Here is a 22104-nt window from a genome sequence, read left to right on the forward strand (position 1 = left end):
TCCCCTTTTCCCTTCTTGTAATTTCCCTTTCTTACAAGGATAGCAGTCAGCCAGGATTAAACCCCTCTGCCCAGTGAAAGGTTGTTTCTGAATCACGCAAAGACGCCAGGGTTCTTGGCTTCCGGAGGAGAAGAATTCAATCCGGGGCCAGAGACGAAGCTGGATCGCTCAGAGCTTTTGTGCAATATAGTTTTATTAAAGTATAAAGGAGATAGAGAAAGCTTCTGACATAGACATCAGAAGGGGGTAGAAAGATTACCCGCTTGCTAGTGTTAGCAATGGAGTTATATACTCTCCAATGAATCCAAAGAATATCTGGAGGTTGTAAAGACCTCACCAGACCTACTCCCATAATTTACATTTTAAGATAACAGAGTTGGCCAGAAGGTTTAATCCAAAGACTGTCCTCAGGCAGGATGCATCCTTGTAAAGACCAGACCTACTCCCATAATTTATGTTTTAAGATAACAGAATTAGCCAGGTTTAATCCAAAGACTGTCCTTGGGCAGGTTACATTATTGTTGTATTCCTCTAAGGAATGTAGAGGAAAAAAGTAAAAACAGTTTGTCCTTTCCTCCTCTTTGAATATCCCAGACCCCTCTCTCCTTGGGAAGCCCTAGACTTCTTGTCAACCTGCCTAGGAAGTGACCGTCTCGCCAGTAGCATCATTTTCGTTAATACCCTCTTTAAAGTACCTATCTCCAGACACAGTTACATTCTGAGGTACTAGAAGTGAAGGCTTCAACATAAAATTTTGTGGGAATACAATTCAGCTCATGACAGCTCCCTATGCCTCTCCTTATTTCCACCTGAAAATGAAAACACCTCACATTATCCAGCTTGGGATAATTATCTATTTTCATTTTTGCCTTAGTAATTTTCTCATTTTTACATACTCTGATGACTATCGGAATATAAAATGAAAGTGTCAGTCACTAGGTCATGTCCGACTCTTTGCAAACTCATGGACTGTATCCTACCAGGCTCCTCTGTCCCTGGAATTCTCCACACAAGAATACTGGAGTACATTACCATTCCCTTCTCCAAGGGCTCTTCCCAACTTAGAGATTGAATCCGGGTCTCCTGCATTGCAGGCAGATTTTTTACCGTCTGAGCCACCAGGGAAGCCCTATCAGAATATAAGAAGAGTAGGACTATGTTTACTTGATGATCAACATTCATTAGCCTGATGTCAAGGGCACAGTGGGGCCTTCCCTGTTATTCAGATTAAATCTCAGTCTTAAGCAGGCACTGTTTTCCAGAGTCTTGGGTGTAGAGCATTACCAGTGATCCTACTCTCTGCCAGCTATAGGTCAAGGTCCAGAACTTACTCCTGCTTTCCTATGCATGTAGAAGGGCTTTGTTTTCTGGTCCTTTCATCCAGTTGCAATAGATTTTCATCTGTAACCTAAAAGAGACTGTGGTACTTGCCCTTCACTGAGCATTTTAAGAATGTCCTTCATAGGAGAGGTAAAAGGTAATCCAGGGTTGACTTTCTGTCTTCCTTTGCTGCCACTTCTTCCCTAAGCCAGCACCATCTCTTGCCCTGACCCTAATCTTTCCTGAAAGTGCTAATAAAGCTGAAGTTTGTGAACCTGCACATAAGTGCAAACTCCTCTTGTGTATCCACCCTCCAGAAGTTCATATATTCTTGCCAGTCCATATTTAATTTTAGCAATTTATTTAAAATACAGCTAAATTCTTTTTGCCAATGCTAGTGGCATCTTTCTCAGGTAGGCAAGTGTTTTTTTTTTTCTTATTTATTTTAGAGTCTTTTGTCTTAATTTAGAGTCATTTTTCTTTCTTTACATTTATGGTTAACTGTCGGCCCTGCAGGTTCAGCTTTCTGATGGATTTGAGAGCAGTTATGAATATGCAGATTCCCCTTACTATGTTCTTATTTTGTAAGGGAAGGAGGGAGATTATGTCCAGTTCTCTATATCCTCAAAGTTCAACTCATATTTTCTTTTCTTTAATGCATAGAGAATTTGAAGGAAAAGGACAGAGTTCCTATATACCACACATCCACTCATCACATACAATTTTCACTATTATTTTTACATTAGTGGAGTGTGTTTGGTAAAATTTATCAACATTGATACAGTATTATAAAATAAAGTCAATAGTTTACATAAGGATACATTCTATGGTGTATGTTCTGTGGATTTTAATATACATATATTGAAATTATAATAATGTCATATATGATAATGATGATACCATTATTATAGATTAAGTCATGAGGTTGGGGCCCTAAGGACTTGGATCAGTGCCCTTATTAAAAAAAAAAAAAGAGAGAGACACAAGACTCCTTGTCCCTTCCACCTTATGAAGTTACTGAGAAAATGACCATGCATGAACCAGGTAGCAAACACTCAACAGATAACAATTCTGACTCTATCTTGATTTTGAACTTCCCAGCCTTCAGAGTCATGAAATAAAAAAAGAATTCTTGTTTTATCAAGCCATCCAACCTGGTAGTTTGTTATAACAGTCCTAACAGAGATCAAATTGTCAGCATCAGTTGGATCGTAGAAAAAGCAAGAGAATTCCAGAAAATCATCTACTTCTGTTTCATAGACTATGCTAAAACCTTTGACTCTGTGGATCACAACAAACTGTGGAAAATTCTTAAAGAGATGGGAATACCAGACCACCTTATCTGCCTCCTGAGAAATCTGTATGCAGGTCAAGAAGCAACAATTAGAACTGGACATGGAACAATGGACTGGTTCCAAATTTGGAAAGGACTATGTCAAAGCTGTATATTGTCACCTTGCTTATTTAATTTATATGTAGAGTACATCAAGAAAAATGCTGGGCTGGAGGACTCACAGGCTGGAATCAAGATTGCTGAGAGAAATATCAATAACCTCAGATGACACCACCCTTATGGCAGAAAGAAGAACTAAAGAACCTCTTGATGAAAGGAAATAAGAGAGTGAAAAAGCTGGCTTAAAACTCACCATTCAAAATACTAAGATAGAAGAGAACATAGGCAAAACACTCTCCAACATAAGTCCCAGCAGGATCCTCTAGGACCTACCTCCCAGAATATTGGAAATAAAAGCAAAAACAAACAAATGGGACCTAATTAAACTTAAAAGCTTTTGCACAACAAAGGAAACTATAAGCAAGGTGAAAAGACAGCCCTCAGATTGGGAGAAAATAACAAATGAAGCAACAGACAAAGGATTAATCTCAAAAATATACAAGCAACACCTGAAGCTCAATTCCAGAAAAATAAATGACCCAATCAAAAAATGGGAGATCTAAACAGACATTTCTCCAAAGAAGGCATACAGATGGCTAACAAACACATGAAAAGATGCTCAACATCACTCATTATCAGAGAAAAGCAAGTCAAAACCACAATGAGGTACCATTACATGCCAGTCAGGATGGCTGCTATCCAAAAGTCTACAAGGAATAAATGCTGGAGAGGGTGTGGAGAAAAGGGAACCCTCTTACACTGCTGGTGGGAATGCAAACTAGTACAGCCACTATGGAGAACAGTGTGGAGATTTCTTGGAAAACTGGAAATAGAACTGCCATATGACCCAGCAATCCCACTCCTGGACATACACACCGAGGAAACCAGATCTGAAAGAGACATGTGCACCCCAATGTTCATCACAGCACTGTTTATAATAGCCAGGACATGGAAGCACCCTAGATGCCCATCAGCAGACAAATGGATAAGGAAGCTATGGTACATATACACCATGGAATATTACTCAGCCATTAAAAAGAATTCATTTGAATCAGTTCTAATGAGATGGATGAAAGTGGAGCCCATCATACAGAGTGAAGTAAGCCAGAAAGATAAAGACCAATACAGTATACTAATGCATATATATGGAATTTAGAAAGATGGTAACAATAACCCTATATGCAAAACAGAAAAAGATACACAGATGTACAGAACAGACTTTTGGACTCTGTGGGAGAAGGCGAGGGTGGGATGTTTCAAGAGAATAGCATAGAAACATGGATATTATCTAGGGTGAAACAGATCATCAGCCCATGCTGGATGCATGAGACAAGTGCTTGGGCCTGGTGCACTGGGAAGACACAGAGGAATCGGGTGGAGAGGGAGGTGGGAGGGGGGATCGGGATGGGGAATACATGTAAATCCATGGCTGATTCATGTCAATGTATGACAAAAACCACTACAATATTGTAAACTAATTAGCCTCCAACTAATAAAAATAAATGGAAAAAAAAAAAGAAAAACGAAACAAAACAAAAACAAACAAACAAAAAAACCCCAAAATACTAAGATAATGGCGTCTGGTCCCATCACTTCATGGCAAATAGATGGGGAAATAATGGAAACACTGAGAGACTTTATTAACTTGGGCTCCAAAATTACTACAGATGGTGAGTGCAGCCATGAAATTAAAAGTTTGCTCCTTGGAAGAAAACTATGACCAACCTAGACAACATATTAAAAAGCAGAGAAATTACCTTACCGACAAAGGTCTGTGTAGTCAAAGCAATGGTTTCTCCAATAGTCATGTATTGGTGTGAGTGTTGGATCATAAAGCTGAGACCCGAAGAATTGATGCTTTTGAACTGTGGTGTTGGAGAAGACTCTTGAGAGTCCCTTGGACTGCAAGGAGATCCAACCACTCCAGTCTAAAGGAGATCAGTTCTGGATGTTCATTGGAAGGACTGATGTTGAAGCTGAAACTCCAATACTTTGGCCACCTGATGTGAAGAGCTGACTCATTGGAAAAGACCCTGATGCTGGGAAAGATTGAGGGCAGGAGGAGAAGGGGATGACAGAAGATGAGATGGCTGGATGGCATCACCAACTCAATGGCCATGGGTTTGGGTGGACTCTGGGGGTTGGTGATGGATGGGGAGGCCTGGCGTGCTGCGGTTCATGGGGTTGCAAAGAGTCAGACATGACTGAGCAACTGAACTGAACTGAACTTCACTATTATAGTTAGATTACTTTATGGGCCTCTTAGATGCAAAATTTTAATTACTGCATGCATTAAATCTAGTTAAAATATTTTGAAGAGCTCTTATTTCTGTTAGGCATGAGGAGCAAATATAATGCATTGATTAAGAATAGGGGGATGTATGTATACCTAAGACCCTGATGTTGGGAAACATTGAGGGCAGGAGGAGAAGGGAGCAACAGAGGATGAGATGGTTGGATGGCATCACTGACTCAATGGATATTAGTCTGAACAAACTCTGATAGTGAAGGACAGGGAAGCTTCACATGCCATGTCCACAGGGTCACAAGGAATCGGACATGACTTGGCGACAGTCAAATAAACAGCAAATAACAGCAAATTGTTGTTTGAACAACAAATAATAAATATTAAAAAATAGATAGTATTAAAACTCTCTTAGAAGTTGTCTAACTAAATCTACTATGTCAAATTACCTTTTTTCACCACATACTCATTGAAACAAATATGCTCATCTATTACTAAGGGTATCTTGCCCATCTAATCCTTAACAAAGTGACTTTCTGGTTGTCTTTATTGCCTAGTAAGCTCTTCCATTCTCTCTGCTTTGAAAATTATAGTACATGTGTGAATTGTCTCCATTATAGTAAAAGATCAACAATAAAAGTGATAGAATAAAAAAAGATAATGTAAGTCTTCATACATAGTAAGATATTTTAGAATATTAAAAAATATTTCATATGACATTATGAAATCAGAAAAAAATGAGTTGCATGTAAATAAAATAAATTTATTAGAAATACATTTTCTTTTCAATACTGCCACATTTTTCTTCACCTTTAACTTCTCTTTAAGTTCTCTTGTGAAGTTTTAAATCCACAAAATAACAACCTGCTCTGGTTTTCTTGCCTGGAAAATCCCATGGACAGAAAAGCCTTGTGGCTACAGTCCACAGAGTCAAAAAAAGTCAGACACAACTCAGTGACTAAGCACGCACACACACATGCTTAGTTTGAATAAGAACATTATGCCAGGAGGGGCCATGTACACAAACCATGACTCCTAGAAGAAAAGAAATCTTCATACCATTCATCACTGAATTTACTGCTTGTCTGTAAGATGCTCACTGAAATGAAACTGTTCCCTGACTTCATCTCGTGCCTGCTTTCTCTACTCTCCTTCTCCAGGAATTACAGAGATGAGAATCTCTCCCTTTTATAATGAATACTTTAGAGCTCATTAGAGAAGAACCTCCTCTGCCCTCTCTCTGGCAAGTCATTTATCTTCTCTGAAGCTTTTTTTTTTTTTTTTTTTTTTTAATGATTTTGTTGTAAAGAGCAAGGTTTGGATGCATGTAACCCATTTAGTTATCGGGGTCAGAAGCAATCATTTCCTGACCAGGTAGTTTGTGTCTTTCCCCCAGGATGAGTGCCTTATAAATGCTGCAATCTGCGTTTTATGGCTTTACTACCTACCCATGTAGAGAAAACTGTCATTCATTCAAATGCACACTGCAAACAACATTATAGAAATTCACTGAAAATTATTTTTTACTAAAAATGCCTCAATTACCTGAACTGGAAAGAAGGGAAATTGTGTGGTCCATGCGGTTTTTGAAACCTTATTTTCCCAGCATTGAAAAGAAGGTTGCACTGATCAGCAACATTAAGGGATGGAAAAGGATCTCACTGGTGATACACCTAGGCCACTGGAACACACTGCATTTCAAGAGCAAGTCTTAAAATCTAGAACAGTCCTTTTGTGCTAGGCAGAGCTGCTTCATTAATAAAGAGTTCCCATAAACATGATGAAATAGCCCAAGAAACCTCCTGCACTCTCGCCTGCTTATTCTTCAAAACTTGTTTGTTTAGACTCATCACTTTTTTCTGTCCTCATACTGTGTGAATGTGTCTCCCTTTCTTCTCTCTCTTTCTATTTCACCTCATTTCCCCTATGTATCATTCTACTTAGCACCATTATATTGGTGATCCTGTTGGACTTCTTGGATATTCTGGATCCACCACTGGACAGTATCCTTGAGATCATCCTCTTCCAAATGCTCTCTGATCTTGCAAATTTGTACTATTTATTTACTATGTATAACCTCTTACAGTAAAACTGAAAGTGGAATGAAAACTCAAATATGATTGGAACTATTAGACACCATGTTATTTTAAGTCTTTACACAAAAAGCCATTTTCTTTTTACTGATATGCTTAGAATTACCACTTACTTTGATTAAAAAAAAAATCAAGATTTTCAGGCAAACAAGTCTTTCAAGTTTTGCACTTTAATGACCTTAGAGGGGTGTGATGGAGTGGCATGTGGGAGGAAGTTTCCAGAGGGAGGGAATGTGTGTATACTTATGGCTGATTCATGTTGATGTATGGCAGAAACCAACATAATATTGTAAAGTAATTATCTTTCAATTAAAAATAAATATATTTTTAAAGGAACCAATTTAAAAAGATTTTCACTTTGCCAAAATGTGATGCAGGTAGAATTGTTTAGATCACTATTCTATTTTCTTCACCGCTGAGAAACTGAATTGGAGACTGGATAGTGACACAGTCCAATATAAAACCAACTTCTCACTTGCCTGAAAAAAAAAAAGAGGAGAATAATTAATCGAAGATAATTCTTAAATATAATTCATGTCACAGGAATACACGTGATTACTTTCTAACTATGCAGCATCCCATCTCTGTGTGTTCCATCACCATTTTGTAGGACTTGCTGCTAAGTCACTTCAGTCGTGTCCGACTCTGTGCGACCCCATAGATAGCAGGCCACCAGGCTCCTCCGTCCATGGGATTCTCCAGGCAAGAGCACCGGAGTGGGGTGTCATTGCCTTCTCCTTGTAGGACTTAACGTTGTTCATTATGGATGTCCACATATATCCATTCTTTTCCTCTTCTAAGCTAAACAAATACCTTGGTGAGGAACTATGTGAAGTAGAGTTGACACCACAGCACTTATAGCCTTTGGATCTGTGAGGTATCACAGAGTTATCTTTCTCTGACAGTAGAGGGGCACACTCTTATTCGTGTTCTCATATCTGGTCCCAGCATCACATAAGCTTGTTTCCACACCATTTGTGTTTTTTTTCTTCAGTGCCAAGTCAAATATAATATTAATTTAGATGACTGAATTCTTCTTCAAAATACCTTCTATGTGATAACAAGAACATGGTGCTCTAATGCTGAGAGAATTGTTTGCTGGCTACTTTTATTCTCTATAAGTTTCTTCTAAGCTTCCTTATGTCACACTGATATCAGAGAAGGTAATGACACTCCTCTCCAGTACTCTTGCCTGGAAAATCCCATAGACAGAGGAGCCTGGTGGGCTGCAGTCCATGGGGTCGCTAAGAGTCAGACACGACTGAGCGACTTCACTTTCACTTTTCACTTTCATGCATTGGAGAAGGAAATGGCAACCCACTCCAGTGTTCTTGCCTGGAGACTCCCAGGGATGGGGGAGCCTGGTGGGCTGCCGTCTATGGGGTCGCACAGAGTCGGACACGACTGAAGTGACTTAGCAGCAGGAGCAGCATTGATATTTCAAAATATGTAGAATGTTGGTGAGCTTTTTCTAGTTTTACTCTAGATGAGAATTTGATCTCTTTCTTTGGTAATTTTATTAATTTAGGTACAGTAAAAAGGAAGAATTCTATATATACAAACTAACTCTTCATCTTCTGAGCTGATATCCTGGTACATTACATTTATATCTGTACTATATTACATGTTATATTTAAAATTCATATATATATATGTATTATATTTTGCTGCAAATTAATGCCAATGAATTGTTAACATATTTTGTCTTAGAATATAAACCTTCTAGCAATGTCAAGATTTTAGGTACAACCAGGCTATATTTAACTTGTTATTCCACTGATATAGAAAATTTTCTTAGGGGTTAGTTCTCTAGACAGCAGAACGTACAGTCCTGCTACAATCTAGAAGGCTTTAGAAACACCATGTTTGATTTTCCCATCTTGCTGAGTAGTCAAGTCACTTATATTAGCTTTCCTTAATTGTCACTTGTAATGAAGAAGAATGATGCTCAAGATGACCTGAAGGAGTAAACTGACTCTGGTCTTGTGTAAAAGGAATGCATATAAAACAGCTGTTCATAGAGAAGCATCTGTTCTGGCAGACAAGACCTGGAGAAAACATTACCTTCTGTGCTGCATCAGGAAGATAAATCGTAAAGCAGAATTCTCAGGAGCATTCCCAGATGCTTCTTTTGAGACAAAAACATCAGCCCAGGGGGGCTTCCCAACTTACATCTTTGCCAGCCATCCAGCCTTCCTTCTTCTCTTCCTCTTTTGTGTTGTCATTTTCCCAAATAATCCTCTACTTTACGTCACTGGATTTTTCTTTCCCTTCACTGTGTGTTCACGTTAGAACAGATAACATGCACAGGACTGGAATCCAGCATTTACAGATCCTTTCATTGAATACATAATTGTCTTTCTCAGCTATGAGTGACATAAAAAATATATAAATACTAACTCTAAATAATTATCAGAAAGTTCAGTTTGGCCTCTTCACAGGCAGCTAGGTCACCTACTGCATTGTTGTTCAGTAGCTAAGTTGTGATTAATTCTTTGGGACCCTTTGGACTGAAGTACCCCAGGTTTTCCTGACCTTCACTATTGCCTGGGGTCTGCTCAAACTCATGTCCATTGGGTTGGTGATGCCATCCTACTATCTCATTATCTGTCACCCCCTTCTCCTATCTTCAGTCTTTGACAGCATCAGAGTTTTTCAACAAGTCGGCTCTTCGCAGCAGGTGGCCATAGTATTGGGGCTTCAGTTTCAGCATTAGTCCTTCCAATGAATATTCAGGGTTGATTTCCTTTAGGAATGACTGGTTTGATTTCCTTGCTGTCCAAGGAACTCTCAAGAGTCTTCTCCTGCACCACACTTTGAAAGCATCAATTCTTCAGCACTCAGCCTTCTTTATGGTCCAACTCTCACATCCGTACGTGGCTACTGGGAAAACCAAAACTTTGACTTGGACTTTGTCAGCAAAGTGATGTCTCTGCTTTTTAGTTCTCTATGTTTTTCATGGCTTTTCTTTCAAGGAGCAAACTTCTTTTAATTTCATGGCTGCAGTAACCATCTACAGTGATTCTGGAGCCCAAGAAGATTAAGTTGGCCACTGTTACTACTGTTTCCCCATCTATTTGTCATGATGTGATGGGACTGGATGCCATGATCTTAGCTTTTTGAATGTTGAGCTTTAAGCCAGTTTTTTCACTCTCCTCTTTCACCTCATCAAGAGAGTTTTTACTTCCTCTTCTGAATAAGTAACCATTGATTGTGAACAACATTGTTCAGGTCTGAGCTTATTGCCAGCTATAGCCTCACCCCATAGAAATATGAACCTGCCTATGAAAAATACATAGCTGCCCAGTCAAGAAATACCATGTGCCTTTTTAAGAAGACTTTAGCTTTTTCCATATCATTCTGTGCTTATGAGTGTGTGTAATGTAAGAATAGTTTGTTATTACTCATCACAGAGGTAAAAGTTGTAAACATTTAAACATTTTTGCATAAATGTAATTCATGCTATGTGAGATTTTTGAAACTGAAGAAACAAAGAAAAAAAAATCACAAACATTTCTAAGTAGAGATAAACTTTTGGATATTTTCTCACCTATTTATTTATCTATTCTGTGTTCTCTCTAATCTCACTTCTGCTCATGCTGAATTTATATTAAATATAAAATTTCTATGTATTGATTATTCTTCTTGAGTTTAACTTTATGACTGCATATTCTATATGGAATAACAAAGCACTAAATTTTTTCAAGCACTCCGTTTTAGACTTTTAAAAGTTATTCTCACTGTAAAAATGATTTTTGAAAGCAAATGACTAACAGCCACCTTGGATATGAACATAATCATTTAGTGAATGCATAAATTCAGTATGTGGCAATTCAACCCCTTTCTGGTTGATCCAAAATGCTAACCAAAATAATTCCAATTAAATATTTAAATAAAAGTTGATTAAATATATCTGATTAAGTAGGTAAATTTAAATATGTAACATAGCAATGTTAAATCTTATGCTAATACTCTTTAGACTGAAGATATGCTAGGAAAATTAAAATGCCACAAGAAGGAATTATTTGCAGTAGTTCATCAAACATAATTCAATTTGAGAGCCCTATGCTTTAAAATGAAAGTTAAGTAATCTACTGTAGATCTTGCATTTCAATGAATTCTGAGGTAACCTGCTTTAGTGAGATGAATGCAGATTTTTTTTTATTGTGACAGCAATGATCATGAGTTTCAGTGCTAAACTTTCCTTTGAGTGATTTGATAAAATTTCTTAGATTCTCTAAGGATAAGTTTTCTCATATATTATTTCTAATTGTATACTTTTCATTAGAATAAAATACCACACACACACACAAAAAAACGTTTCTGAATTTTCAAACAAGGATTTCTTCATTGACTGTATATTTGATTTGCTCACACAAAGAGAAAGATCTATGACATAGAAGAAAATGAATCTACTCTAGTTTCTGCAACTTTATTCATAGATGTTTCAGATAAGATAACTTTGGGATTGAATTAACCAGCTCAATCTCATAAAATTTCCTTTTGGATTTATGTGTGTATGCTGATCTCTATAGATGTCTACCTTTGAAAACATTTCATCATATTTGTTGATTCAAGAACTAATCGCTGTCATGAGTAGCATATGTGCTTGTTGTATTTTCCACTTAGATAAGTACATTTACCTTTATTCCATGTGGCTCCAGACAGTGTTCTGTTTGTCTACCTCAGGGAAAACAGTACCGCCAGCTGCTTCTGTCTAAGAAAGGACAAAATGTTGATAAATGGAAAGAAATAGAATTTATAGTGAGTAGTTTTCATGTACCATATTTTAGGAATATGTTTGTTTGTTTGTTTGTTTGTTTTAGTTGTAATATCAGCCATAGTTTATGTACTTTAAATGTAATGCTTAATGTATTTCTTAGAATAAATTAGGAATTATCTTATTATAACTGTTAACTGGGTATGGGGGATGTATTTCCATGCTTAGGCATAAAAAAAAAATTCAGTGTTGCAGAGCTCTGAAGGTGCTAAAACTGATCTTACTGATCAATGTGTTTCTGCTCAATGTTCTGCCATAAATTGAGCACAAGTATGTGAAATATAGGGCATCTGGACAACTAAAGAAGTCATATATATATATACATATATATATATATATATATATATATATATATATATATGCTCTTTTCTCATTATTTGTGGTAGCAAAGTTCTGTAAAGTCTTTATGAACACCAAATTAGTGAATTGTTACTAATGGTAAACTTACACATGTCAATATTCTACAGCCCAGAAATGTTTCTTCTTAGTATATTCACTCAAGAACTCTTGCACATGTATTATGTATTATGTTCATACATCCTAGGGTGATTACGTAAATTGTGTTATATTCACACAATGGGATATTAATATAGTTATGAAAATGAAAGAGTAATAATTGAATGTGGATTTATCTTTAAAATATAATATTGAGCAAATACTTCAAATCACACAAATAGAGATTCTATTATTTTCATTTATATGAAATTCAGAAACATATATACATATATATACTTATATGTAAGTATATATACATATATATACACACATATATACTTATGTATACATATGTTGTATATGTGCTTTCCCAGTGGCTCAGATGGTAAAGAATCCACCTGCAATGCAGGTAACCAGGAATCAGTCCCTGGGTTGGGAAGAGCCCCTAGAGAAGGAAATGGTAAATATATACGCATGTGTGTGTGTGTGTGTGTGTGTGTGTGCAGGTGTGTATGTCAAATATCTTTCCTGAAGAAAGCTTAGAACTTAACAAAACATTGTATTTACTTTGAGAAAGAAAGCAACATTATGCGATACCAGCACTTCTTGAATTTATCCTTTTTTGGTTACATTTTGGACATACTTTTTTTGGTGGCTTCTATCAAAATTTATACATAAATTCATGCTGAGGTCTAAATCTTTATTCACAGCTGTATTATATGCTGTATATTTTTTTATTCTTAAAATTTTAGAATTGTATAATGAATTCAAGAAATATAAAACTAAAAAAAAAGTGAAATCTTGTTACTTAAACCTTTGTCCTTGGGAAGTTCATATTGTATTGGATAAAACTGAATTATCTTCTAATATATAAACTTCCCATTTTTTGCAGTAGAAGTTTGTGATCAATGTTATGTTTTTCCTTCATCTCTTGAAGTGAATTCTCCAATCATTGTTTGGTTGTTTTTTTTAATGTACAGATCTTTTTTTCTGTCAAAGTACCAAATAAAGCATGGACTTAAAAATCAAACATCCATGGACCTGGATCTTAGTTTCTATAACTATTCCCTTATCTTACAGCTCACCTGAGCATTGGAATTTCTCAAGAAACATCTGCTGAAATAACAAATGTAGTTTACTCTAAGCTCCTTTCTATCACCTTTAGATTAAGGCTTTTTGATTAACAACACTATATGATATTTCTGGGGATAAATAGTTTATAGAATATAAAGTTGTTAATTATTACAGAGCTTGCAATATCTAATCTGTGTCCATTAGTCATGCAATATTACAACATTGCAATAAACTCTAATATGAAAAATATTTGTGAATGTCTATAATTATTTTGCTAGAATTATTTCCAAATTGGTATAGATAAATGTATGAACATTATAAAAGCATTTGAATTTGCTAAATATTTAAATCAATATAATTTATACATTTGTCAATATGTCTTCCAGAAACCTTCCATAGCTGCATGTATATAATAAAGGATCTGACATTATTTTTTGATGCTCAACTGCTGGCAGCCTTCAAACTCCTTCCCTTTTCCCTCCACACCTGGATAAGCTAGCTTATTGCAAACCCTTGTTGCTATTTGTTGTTGTTCAGTCACTAAGTTGCATATAACTTTTTGTGACCCCATGAACGGCAGCACGGCAGGCTTCCCTGTCCTTCAATGTCTCCCGGAGTTTGCTCAGACTCATGTCCACTGAGTTGATGATGCCATTCAACTATCTCTTCCTCTGTCATCCCCTTCTCCTGCCCTGATTCTTTCCCAATATCAGGGTCATTTCCAATGAGTCAGCTCTTTGCATCAGGTGACCAAAGTATTGGAGTTTCAGCATCAGTCCTTCCAATGAATATTTAGGGTTGATTTCCTTTTGGATTGGCTGTTTTGATTTCCTTGCTGTCCAAGGACTCTCAAGAGACTTCTCCTTGAGACCTCTCCATCGATATTTGTAGGGAATTAAAACTGTTCAAACCTTCACCATGGCTCCAACATCTAACCGCAATAAAGACCAGAGCTACTTGCTCCCGACCCCTAACCCTTGTTTTACTCAGGATTTAACCCGATGGCTTCCTTTTTGAGGAATTGTTTTGTTGTTTACTCTGTGAGTAATGCATTTATTTTGCATCCTTTGGTGCCTTGTGTCATTTTTCCTGATATATCTTTGTGGAGGTTGTGTGCAAGCCTGCAGGATGTCCATTTGGAATGCCAGGCCCCCAGATAAAACATTTACATTAAGTACCCATTTTACTACAATTTGGTGAACTTGATAAGTACAGATAGCTTTTTATTATTTTAAATGGTTAGGGAAGTGTAATTTATGACTATAAGTTACCATTTAACATTTCAAATAAACTCATCTATTAGAGGAGGTGTAGACTGTTTTGAAATAAATGCACTTAAGAAACAATCTATTTCCATACATAGTATGTGAGGAACAGCCTTCAAGCTACACTTTCTACCCATGCCATCTGCTCTTATTTAATGAAAGTCTGTTTGATCTGAATGGGGTGGATAATTGCTTCAATCTCTCATTTCATTGTCATTTTGCAAGCCCATTCTAAAAAGACAAAATGAAAATGGATTAACCTTATTGGGGAAAAAATAGGGGCCTATTTTTTCTTCAACCAAAATCAATTTCAGCAGTATTTTGCTTTCAGTAATCAATGTTTGTTTTAATGAAGAAATGCATATCCATTTCTGATATTCAAAATGCAATAGTCACAATTATTGACATTACATTTTTTAATTTAGAAAACATTTTTTTGTCTCTTTGGAAAGTTTAAAGGGAAAATAGAAGGTTATTGGCTTTAATAATGAAGATACATCTACTGTTGTGTGAAGAAAATAATAAAAATCATCAAGGAAAATTGAAAAAAAAGTTTAGGATGAGATGTTTTAGTATGAGAGTGAATCTTCAGGGGAAAAGGAGGAAAGTTGACAATGACAAGCAAGGTCTTCGGTCAATTTCCAGGCGACACAATTGGTAAAGAATCTTCCTGCTTAATACAGGAGATGTAAAAGAAGCCAGTTTGATCCCTGAATCAGGAAGATCTCCTGGAGGAGGAAATGACAACCCATTCCAGTATTCTTGCCTAGAAAATCCTATGGACAGAGGAGCGTGGAGGGGGTTGTAACCCCATCCATGGGGTTGAAAAGAGTTGGACATGACTAAGCATGCACACATACACAACATGATTAAGAATTTCTCTGAAGAAGTAAAATTTCTGAAACTTATGGGCATCCCTAAGTCCTTATTGTAAGATGCATTTGAATACAGAAAAAGAACCTGAAGATTTAGAGGTCTGCTTTGGACTGAATATTTGTCCCTGCTCCAAATTAATATGTTGAAGCCCTAACTCACAATATGATATCTGGAGATGGAGGCCTTGGGTTATAGTTAGGGTAAGATAAAGTAACGAGGATGTAACCACTATCATAGGATCTGTGCCCTTATAAGAAGAAATACCAAAGTTTGCTATCATGTGAGAACACAGGAGGAAGGCGGCAGCCTAATGCCAGGAAGAGAGCTCTCGCCAGAACCAAACATGCTGGAAACTTGATCTCCGACTTCCAGATTCCAGAACTATGAGGAAGTAGCTTTCTGTTGGCTAAGCCACCAGTTTATGGTATTTATAGCAATTCAAGCGCATTCAAATTCTGATTCTAAGACTTGGGTTATCTCCATTTTAGTTTTAATAATTGGGGAAGAAACTGGTCTCACATCAAATATTTCAGGGTCTTCAAAATTGAAGAGTGATATAAGAAATAAAAAGCTATTCTAAGTTAAATTTTGATAGTTGGAGGTATGTATCACCATATATAAGTATATAGAAAATAGTTTTGTTGTGATTTTTTAAATTATAGAGTGACAACGCTTATTATGCAGTATTTAATTACTAAGCAAGAATTATGAAGTTTATGGTATAAATTATGTTTCATAGCAAGTGTTTGAAAATATAAACTATAACCTAAGTGTATGACATTCTAGAAGTTCCATATTTCTATTTATTTCTATAAACAGAAAGCTAATGATTAATTCAAAACTGCTTTTATACTAGTAATTTAGTATTTCTGAACAATAGAAACTAAAGCTATTCAAATAAGCAATAAAATAGCTTTCATTATAGCTACAATGTAGCTCACGGTAGCTTGTTCATTCTGTGAGTGTTTAAAAACTCACAAATAGGCTATAGAAGTTTGAGACATTCTTAATTTTGGATTCAGTCTAATGCATTAGTTAAGTGTGCATAGTTGGATTACCAAAGTTAAAATTTTTCCTCTGCTACCTGATAACTTTAAGACAATGATATATTTCAGGGATTAGTTGAGTAATTTAATCTCTCAAATATCTCAACTCTCTCATCTTTAAAATGGAAATAATAGGCACTTTCTCAAAGTGTTGCTTGTGGATAAAATAATGCAAAACACTTAGAATTCTGGTTCATTCATGGTAATAATCTGATAATTATCATCCCTTTTTTTACCTTTTAACTTAGTTTCTATGTGAATGTTCTTTAAGATGTTTAGTAAACTCAATTCCATTAGATTCTTTAAGAGTAGATTGTATCTCTGCCTCGCTGTTCCTATATATAGGTTTATAGTTTACCTATAGAGAAAACTTTGAGAAAAGATTAAAATATATGTGGAAATAAATGAAGACCTAGCAAAGGCTATTTATTCAGAGTTTGCTGTAGAAAATGAGTCAGCCACCACCATGTAGGTTTTGGCGGAGACGCAAAAGCAGTCAGAGGAGTTTATGGTGAAAAAAGGGAAGGCTGCAAGTGTCACTGATTGGAGGTTGTTGGCGTGGAGAAGCTGGAGGTGGGCTGACTAAAAAGAGCACTGGGAAGGCCCAGAGGAATCGGGTGGAGAGGGAGGTGGGAGGAGGGATTGGGGTGGGGAATACATGTAACTCCATGGCTGATTCATGTCAATGTATGACAAAAACCACTACAATATTGTAAAGTAATTAACCTCCAACTAATAAAAATAAATGAAAAAAAAAAAAAGAGAGAGAGACCTCCTATGTATTTGGTTAGAGGTGCACATTGGACTTTTATTGGTTAGTGTTACATTGGAAAGAGGTACAAAAAATAGGGAAGCTGTCAGGTATTACGTTCTGGCAATTTGAGACCTCTTGTTACTGAGGTTTTTATTTGGATTCTCAGATTATTACTAGAGATAGTGATCTTACTTACTACATGTCTGACTTATAGACAGAAGGCTGGTTTCCTGTAGATAATGAGTAATTTTCCTAGCCTGATTGCTATGTGTTGAGAATCAAGAATATATTTCTAAAATTCTCAAAATCACAGAGCATGCAATTATGATCATTTTTTAAAGTATATACTTTGCTATAATTCTAGGTATAAGATAAGCCATGTTGTATCCAACTCTTTGCAACTCCATGGACTGTAGCCCACCAGGCTCCTCTGTCCACGGAATTTTCCAGGCACAGAGTCAGTAGCCATTCCCTTGTCTAGGGGATCTTCCAAAGTAGGGACTGAACCTGAGTCTCCTTGTTGCAGGCAGATTCTTTACCATCTGAGCCAACAGGGAAGCACAATTACAGGTATAAGTTAATAATGTAATTAATTGATATTATTTTAATTTGACAGTATTAATTTACTTGATGAATTCTATTCAGTCAGTTCAGTCGCTCAGTCATGTCCAACTCTTCGCGACCACACGAACTGCAGCACGCCAGGCTTCCCTGTATATCACCAACTCCCAGAATCTACCCAAACCCATGTTCATTGTGTCCATGATGCCATCCAGCCATCTCATTCTCTGTTGTCCCCTTCTTCTCCTGTCCTCAATCTTTCCCAGCATCAGGGTCCTTTCTAACGAGTCAGCTCTTCGCATTAGGTGGCCAAAGTATTTGAGTTTCAGCTTCAGCATCAGTCCTTCCAATGAAACCCAGGACTGATCTCCTTTAGGGTTGGATCTTCTTGCAGTCCAAGGGACTCTCAAGAGTCTTTTCCGACACCACAGTTCAAAAGCATCAATTCTTCGGCACTCAGCTTTCTTCACCGTCCAACTCTCACATCCATACATGACCACTGGAAAAACCGTAGCCTTGACTAGACGGAACTTTGTTGGCAAAGTAATGCCTCTGCTTTTTAATATGCTGTCTAGGTTGGTCATAACTTTCCTTCCAAGGAGTAAGTGTCTTTCAATTTCATGGCTGCAATCACCATCTGCACTGATTTTGGAGCCCAAAAATAAAGTCTGACAGTGTTTCCATTCTTTCCCCATCTATTTGCCATGAAGTGATAGGACAGGATGCCATGATCTTAGTTTTCTGAATGTTGAGCTTTAAGATAGCTTTTTCACTCTCCTCTTTCACTTTCATCAAGGGGCTCTTTAGTTCTTCACTTTCTGCGATAAGGGTGGTGTCATCTGCATATCTGAGGTTATTGATATTTCTCCTGGCAATTTTGATTCCAGCTTTTGCTTCCTCCAGCCCAGCATTTCTCATGATGTTCTCTGCATATAAGTTAAATAAGCAGGCTGACAATATACAGCCTTGATGTACTCCTTTTCTGATTTAGAACCAGTTTGTTGTTCCATGTCCAGTTCTAACTGTTGCTTCCAGACCTGCATATAGGTTTCTTAAGAGGCAGGTCAGGTGGTCTGGTATTCCCATCTCTTTCAGAATTTTCCACAGTTTATTGTGATCCACACAGTCAAAGGTTTTGGCACAGTCAATAAAGTAGAAATAGATGTTTTTTCTGGAACTCTCTTGCTTTTTTGATGATCCAGCTGATGTTGGCAGTTTGATCTCTGGTTCTTCTGCCTTTTCCAAAACCAACTTGAACATCTGGAAGTTCATGGTTCACATATTGCTGAAGCTTGGCTTGGAGAATTTTTAGCATTACTTTACTAGCATGTAAGATGAGTGCATGATATATTCTTCTACTAACAACCTCAACTTAATTGCTTTGTTGCATATCTTGGTAATTTTGCACAAAATGATGAATACATTTAGGAAAGAATGACTGAGCTGTTTTTGTTTATGTGTGAAAGTAAAAGTCACTCAGTCATGTCCAACTCTTTGTGACCCCCATAGACTATACAGTCCATGGAATTCTCTAGGCCAGAATACTGGAGTGGGTAACTTTTCCCTTCTCCAGGGGATCTTCCCAACCCAGATATCAAACCCAGGTGTCCCACATTGCAGGCAGATTATTTACCAGTTGAGTCACTTATAAAATTACAGAATAAATCACATATCCTTAGGATAGCAAAAGTATATAAACTAAAAAAACTATTTTATAAGATTTTTACTAATTTGGGATACATTTCAAATATCCACTCACACTTATTCTTGAGACAGCAGGTAGGAAGAATTGAAGGGGATATTTCCTCATAGGCTTTGGTTCTTGGTAAGGACACAAAGAAGAATCTGAGGTCTTACCCATGGCAAAAACAAGTTTTTTGAAGAAAAAACAGAAAGAACACCTCAAGGAAGAGCTGGACCAAGCCACGAGAGGCATCCACACTGGAATGATGAGGTGTGGGATTTTTTAAGACCGGACTTTTACATTTTCATCTAGGTGGGTTAGATGACTGTGAACTGACAGTTTTGACTGACAGTTGCAAGTTACATAACAGCAATCTCTATTGTGCATGTCTTTCCCATAATTCAGTCTGTTTGGTCAGATGTATGTATGTATAGAATATTTATGAACACTTAATGGGCTCAAGGGGCTTCCCTGTTGGCTCAGACAGTAAAGAATCTTCCTGCAATGTGGAAGACCTGGGTTCAATCCCTGGGACAGGAAGATCCTCGGGAAAGGCAATGGCTATGCACTCTAGTATTCTTACCTGGAGAATTCCATGGAGAGAGGAACCTAGTCCTTTGGATTGCAAAGAGTCAGACACTACTGAGCAACTAACACTACTAATAGGCTCTTAGCTGTCTAAGGTCACTTGAGGACATAGCTGTGCATCAAGGGTGCACGTGCCAGAATTGGTGAAGTTCCTATGGTTAGTTTGTATTCACTGTGAACATAGGGCACATGCACCTGAGTTGGAAGAGACTCTGTGGTTATTTTGTAGCATATTGGTTAGTTTTCCTGGGCTACACTGGGACAAGTCTAGGGTGGGGTTTAGAGATCAACTTGAATTATTTTCAGGTATGCCATCCCTTGTTGCTCATGTCTAACTTCCTATCTAAGAAGACCAGCCAGAGTTAAAATGTTTTTTCTCTGATTATTTCTAGAATTACTAATAAAGTAAACCTCTACAAAACTAAAGAGAAGACCCTCATGATGCATATAACATTCTTTTATTTAAAATAAAATTTTAAAAAACATACATTTTAGGGGAGTCCATTTTTTTTCTTCACAGTATGAAATTCCATACTTCTTTAGAACTGCAAAGCAGGGTTCAAAAATGTCTCACTTTTGCAGATGAATGCAATTGAATACATCCATTTCATCAAAGAAAAATTACAAGGAACACTAATTAGCTCTTATTAACATGAGAAAAGGCATAAAGCCAGTAAATGGGTAGCAAGGAAACCTTCAATTTAGTAATAAAGAATAACAAATTATCATTATCAACAACGGCTGCAAATTTTATTGCACTGTTGTAGAAGATTTTCTGAAATAACTTTTTAAACTGAGTGACTGCTTTGGCTGAAGTTAGACATCATGATGAAGTGTTATACACTGAAAATCTTTTGGCCTTTTAGTTGTGGAAATGGCTTCTACATTTCTGGAAGTGGAGCAGCAAAATGATAAAAGTAAATTGAGCTAAAGAAATCTCTTTCTGGTATTCATGCCAAACCATTTAGAAGCATATTAAATCATCATTTGAATAATTTATGGATAGTCATTGTCATAGTGTGATGTGTGGTTTGTGATTATGGGAAGCTTTTTAAAATTAAATTTCTAGACTTAAATTTAGGAAATAAATTAATGGCTAAAGCTCAGGGAACCTCATCTATGACTAAACTCTACCCCAATGCTTTTGGTGTACTGAACTCAACTGTAATAGATCCCAACTTGTCCTACCCAGCAAAGAAAATCTACTGATAACAGGGTGTGGTAAATGAAAGTACAGTGTTTACTTTAGGGCACCAAGTAAGAGAGATGTTGTGCTTCCCTGCTGGCTCAGATGGTAAAGAAGCTGTCTGCAATGCAGGAGACCCACATTTGATCCCTGGATCAGGAAGATCCCCTGAAGTCTTGGATCCATTTCAGTTTGCTCTTTGAGTTTGGGATTTTTTATAAAGGTGAAAAGCAAAAAGGTTGGGGTTAATCTTTGTCTTGTGTCAGTTCTGTGACATTTCTTAACCATAATTTCAGGAATCAGGATATCTATGGTTTATGATTCTTAGGCAGGCCAGGTGGTCCATGGTGCCAGGGTCTGTTATATCACTTTGCCCTGGAGAAGCAAGCTGAGTTGGTACTTCAATTATGATATCCATAGTAGCAATTTTGGTTATCAACAACAGTTTTAGTTATCTGTCTCTGGTTGGTTAGTGCTCAGTTAGCACAAGGATGAAGTCATAGGGGATAAGCTGCTGCTGCTGCTAATTTGCTTCAGTCGTGTCCGACCCTGTGCAACCCCATGGACGGCAGCCCACCAGGCTCCCCCATCCCTGGGATCCTCCAGGCAAGAACACTGGAGTGGGTTGCCATTTCCTTCTCCAATACATGAAAGTGAAAAGTGAAAGTGAAGTCGCTCAGTCATGTCTGACTCTTAGTGACCCCATGGACTGCAGCCTACCAGGCTCCTCCGTCCACAGAATTTTCCAGGCAAGTGTACTGGAGTGGGTTGCCATTGCCTTTTCTGAATAGGGGAAAAGAAAGA

At 37.1% G+C, this 22104-nt stretch overlaps 1 long non-coding RNA gene across 1 annotated transcript; it reads left to right on the forward strand.

The window, feature by feature from the left end:
- The first annotated feature begins 495 nt into the window (after window positions 1-495).
- LOC122687527 lies at window positions 496-7136 on the forward strand. The gene is made up of 3 exons (XR_006339163.1): window positions 496-650; window positions 5034-5044; window positions 7125-7136. It is a non-coding gene; the product is annotated as an uncharacterized LOC122687527 (long non-coding RNA).
- Window positions 7137-22104: the final 14968 nt, after the last annotated feature.

The sequence above is a fragment of the Cervus elaphus genome, chromosome 31, assembly GCF_910594005.1.
Source record: "Cervus elaphus chromosome 31, mCerEla1.1, whole genome shotgun sequence".
NCBI classification, from domain to species: Eukaryota; Metazoa; Chordata; class Mammalia; order Artiodactyla; family Cervidae; genus Cervus; species Cervus elaphus.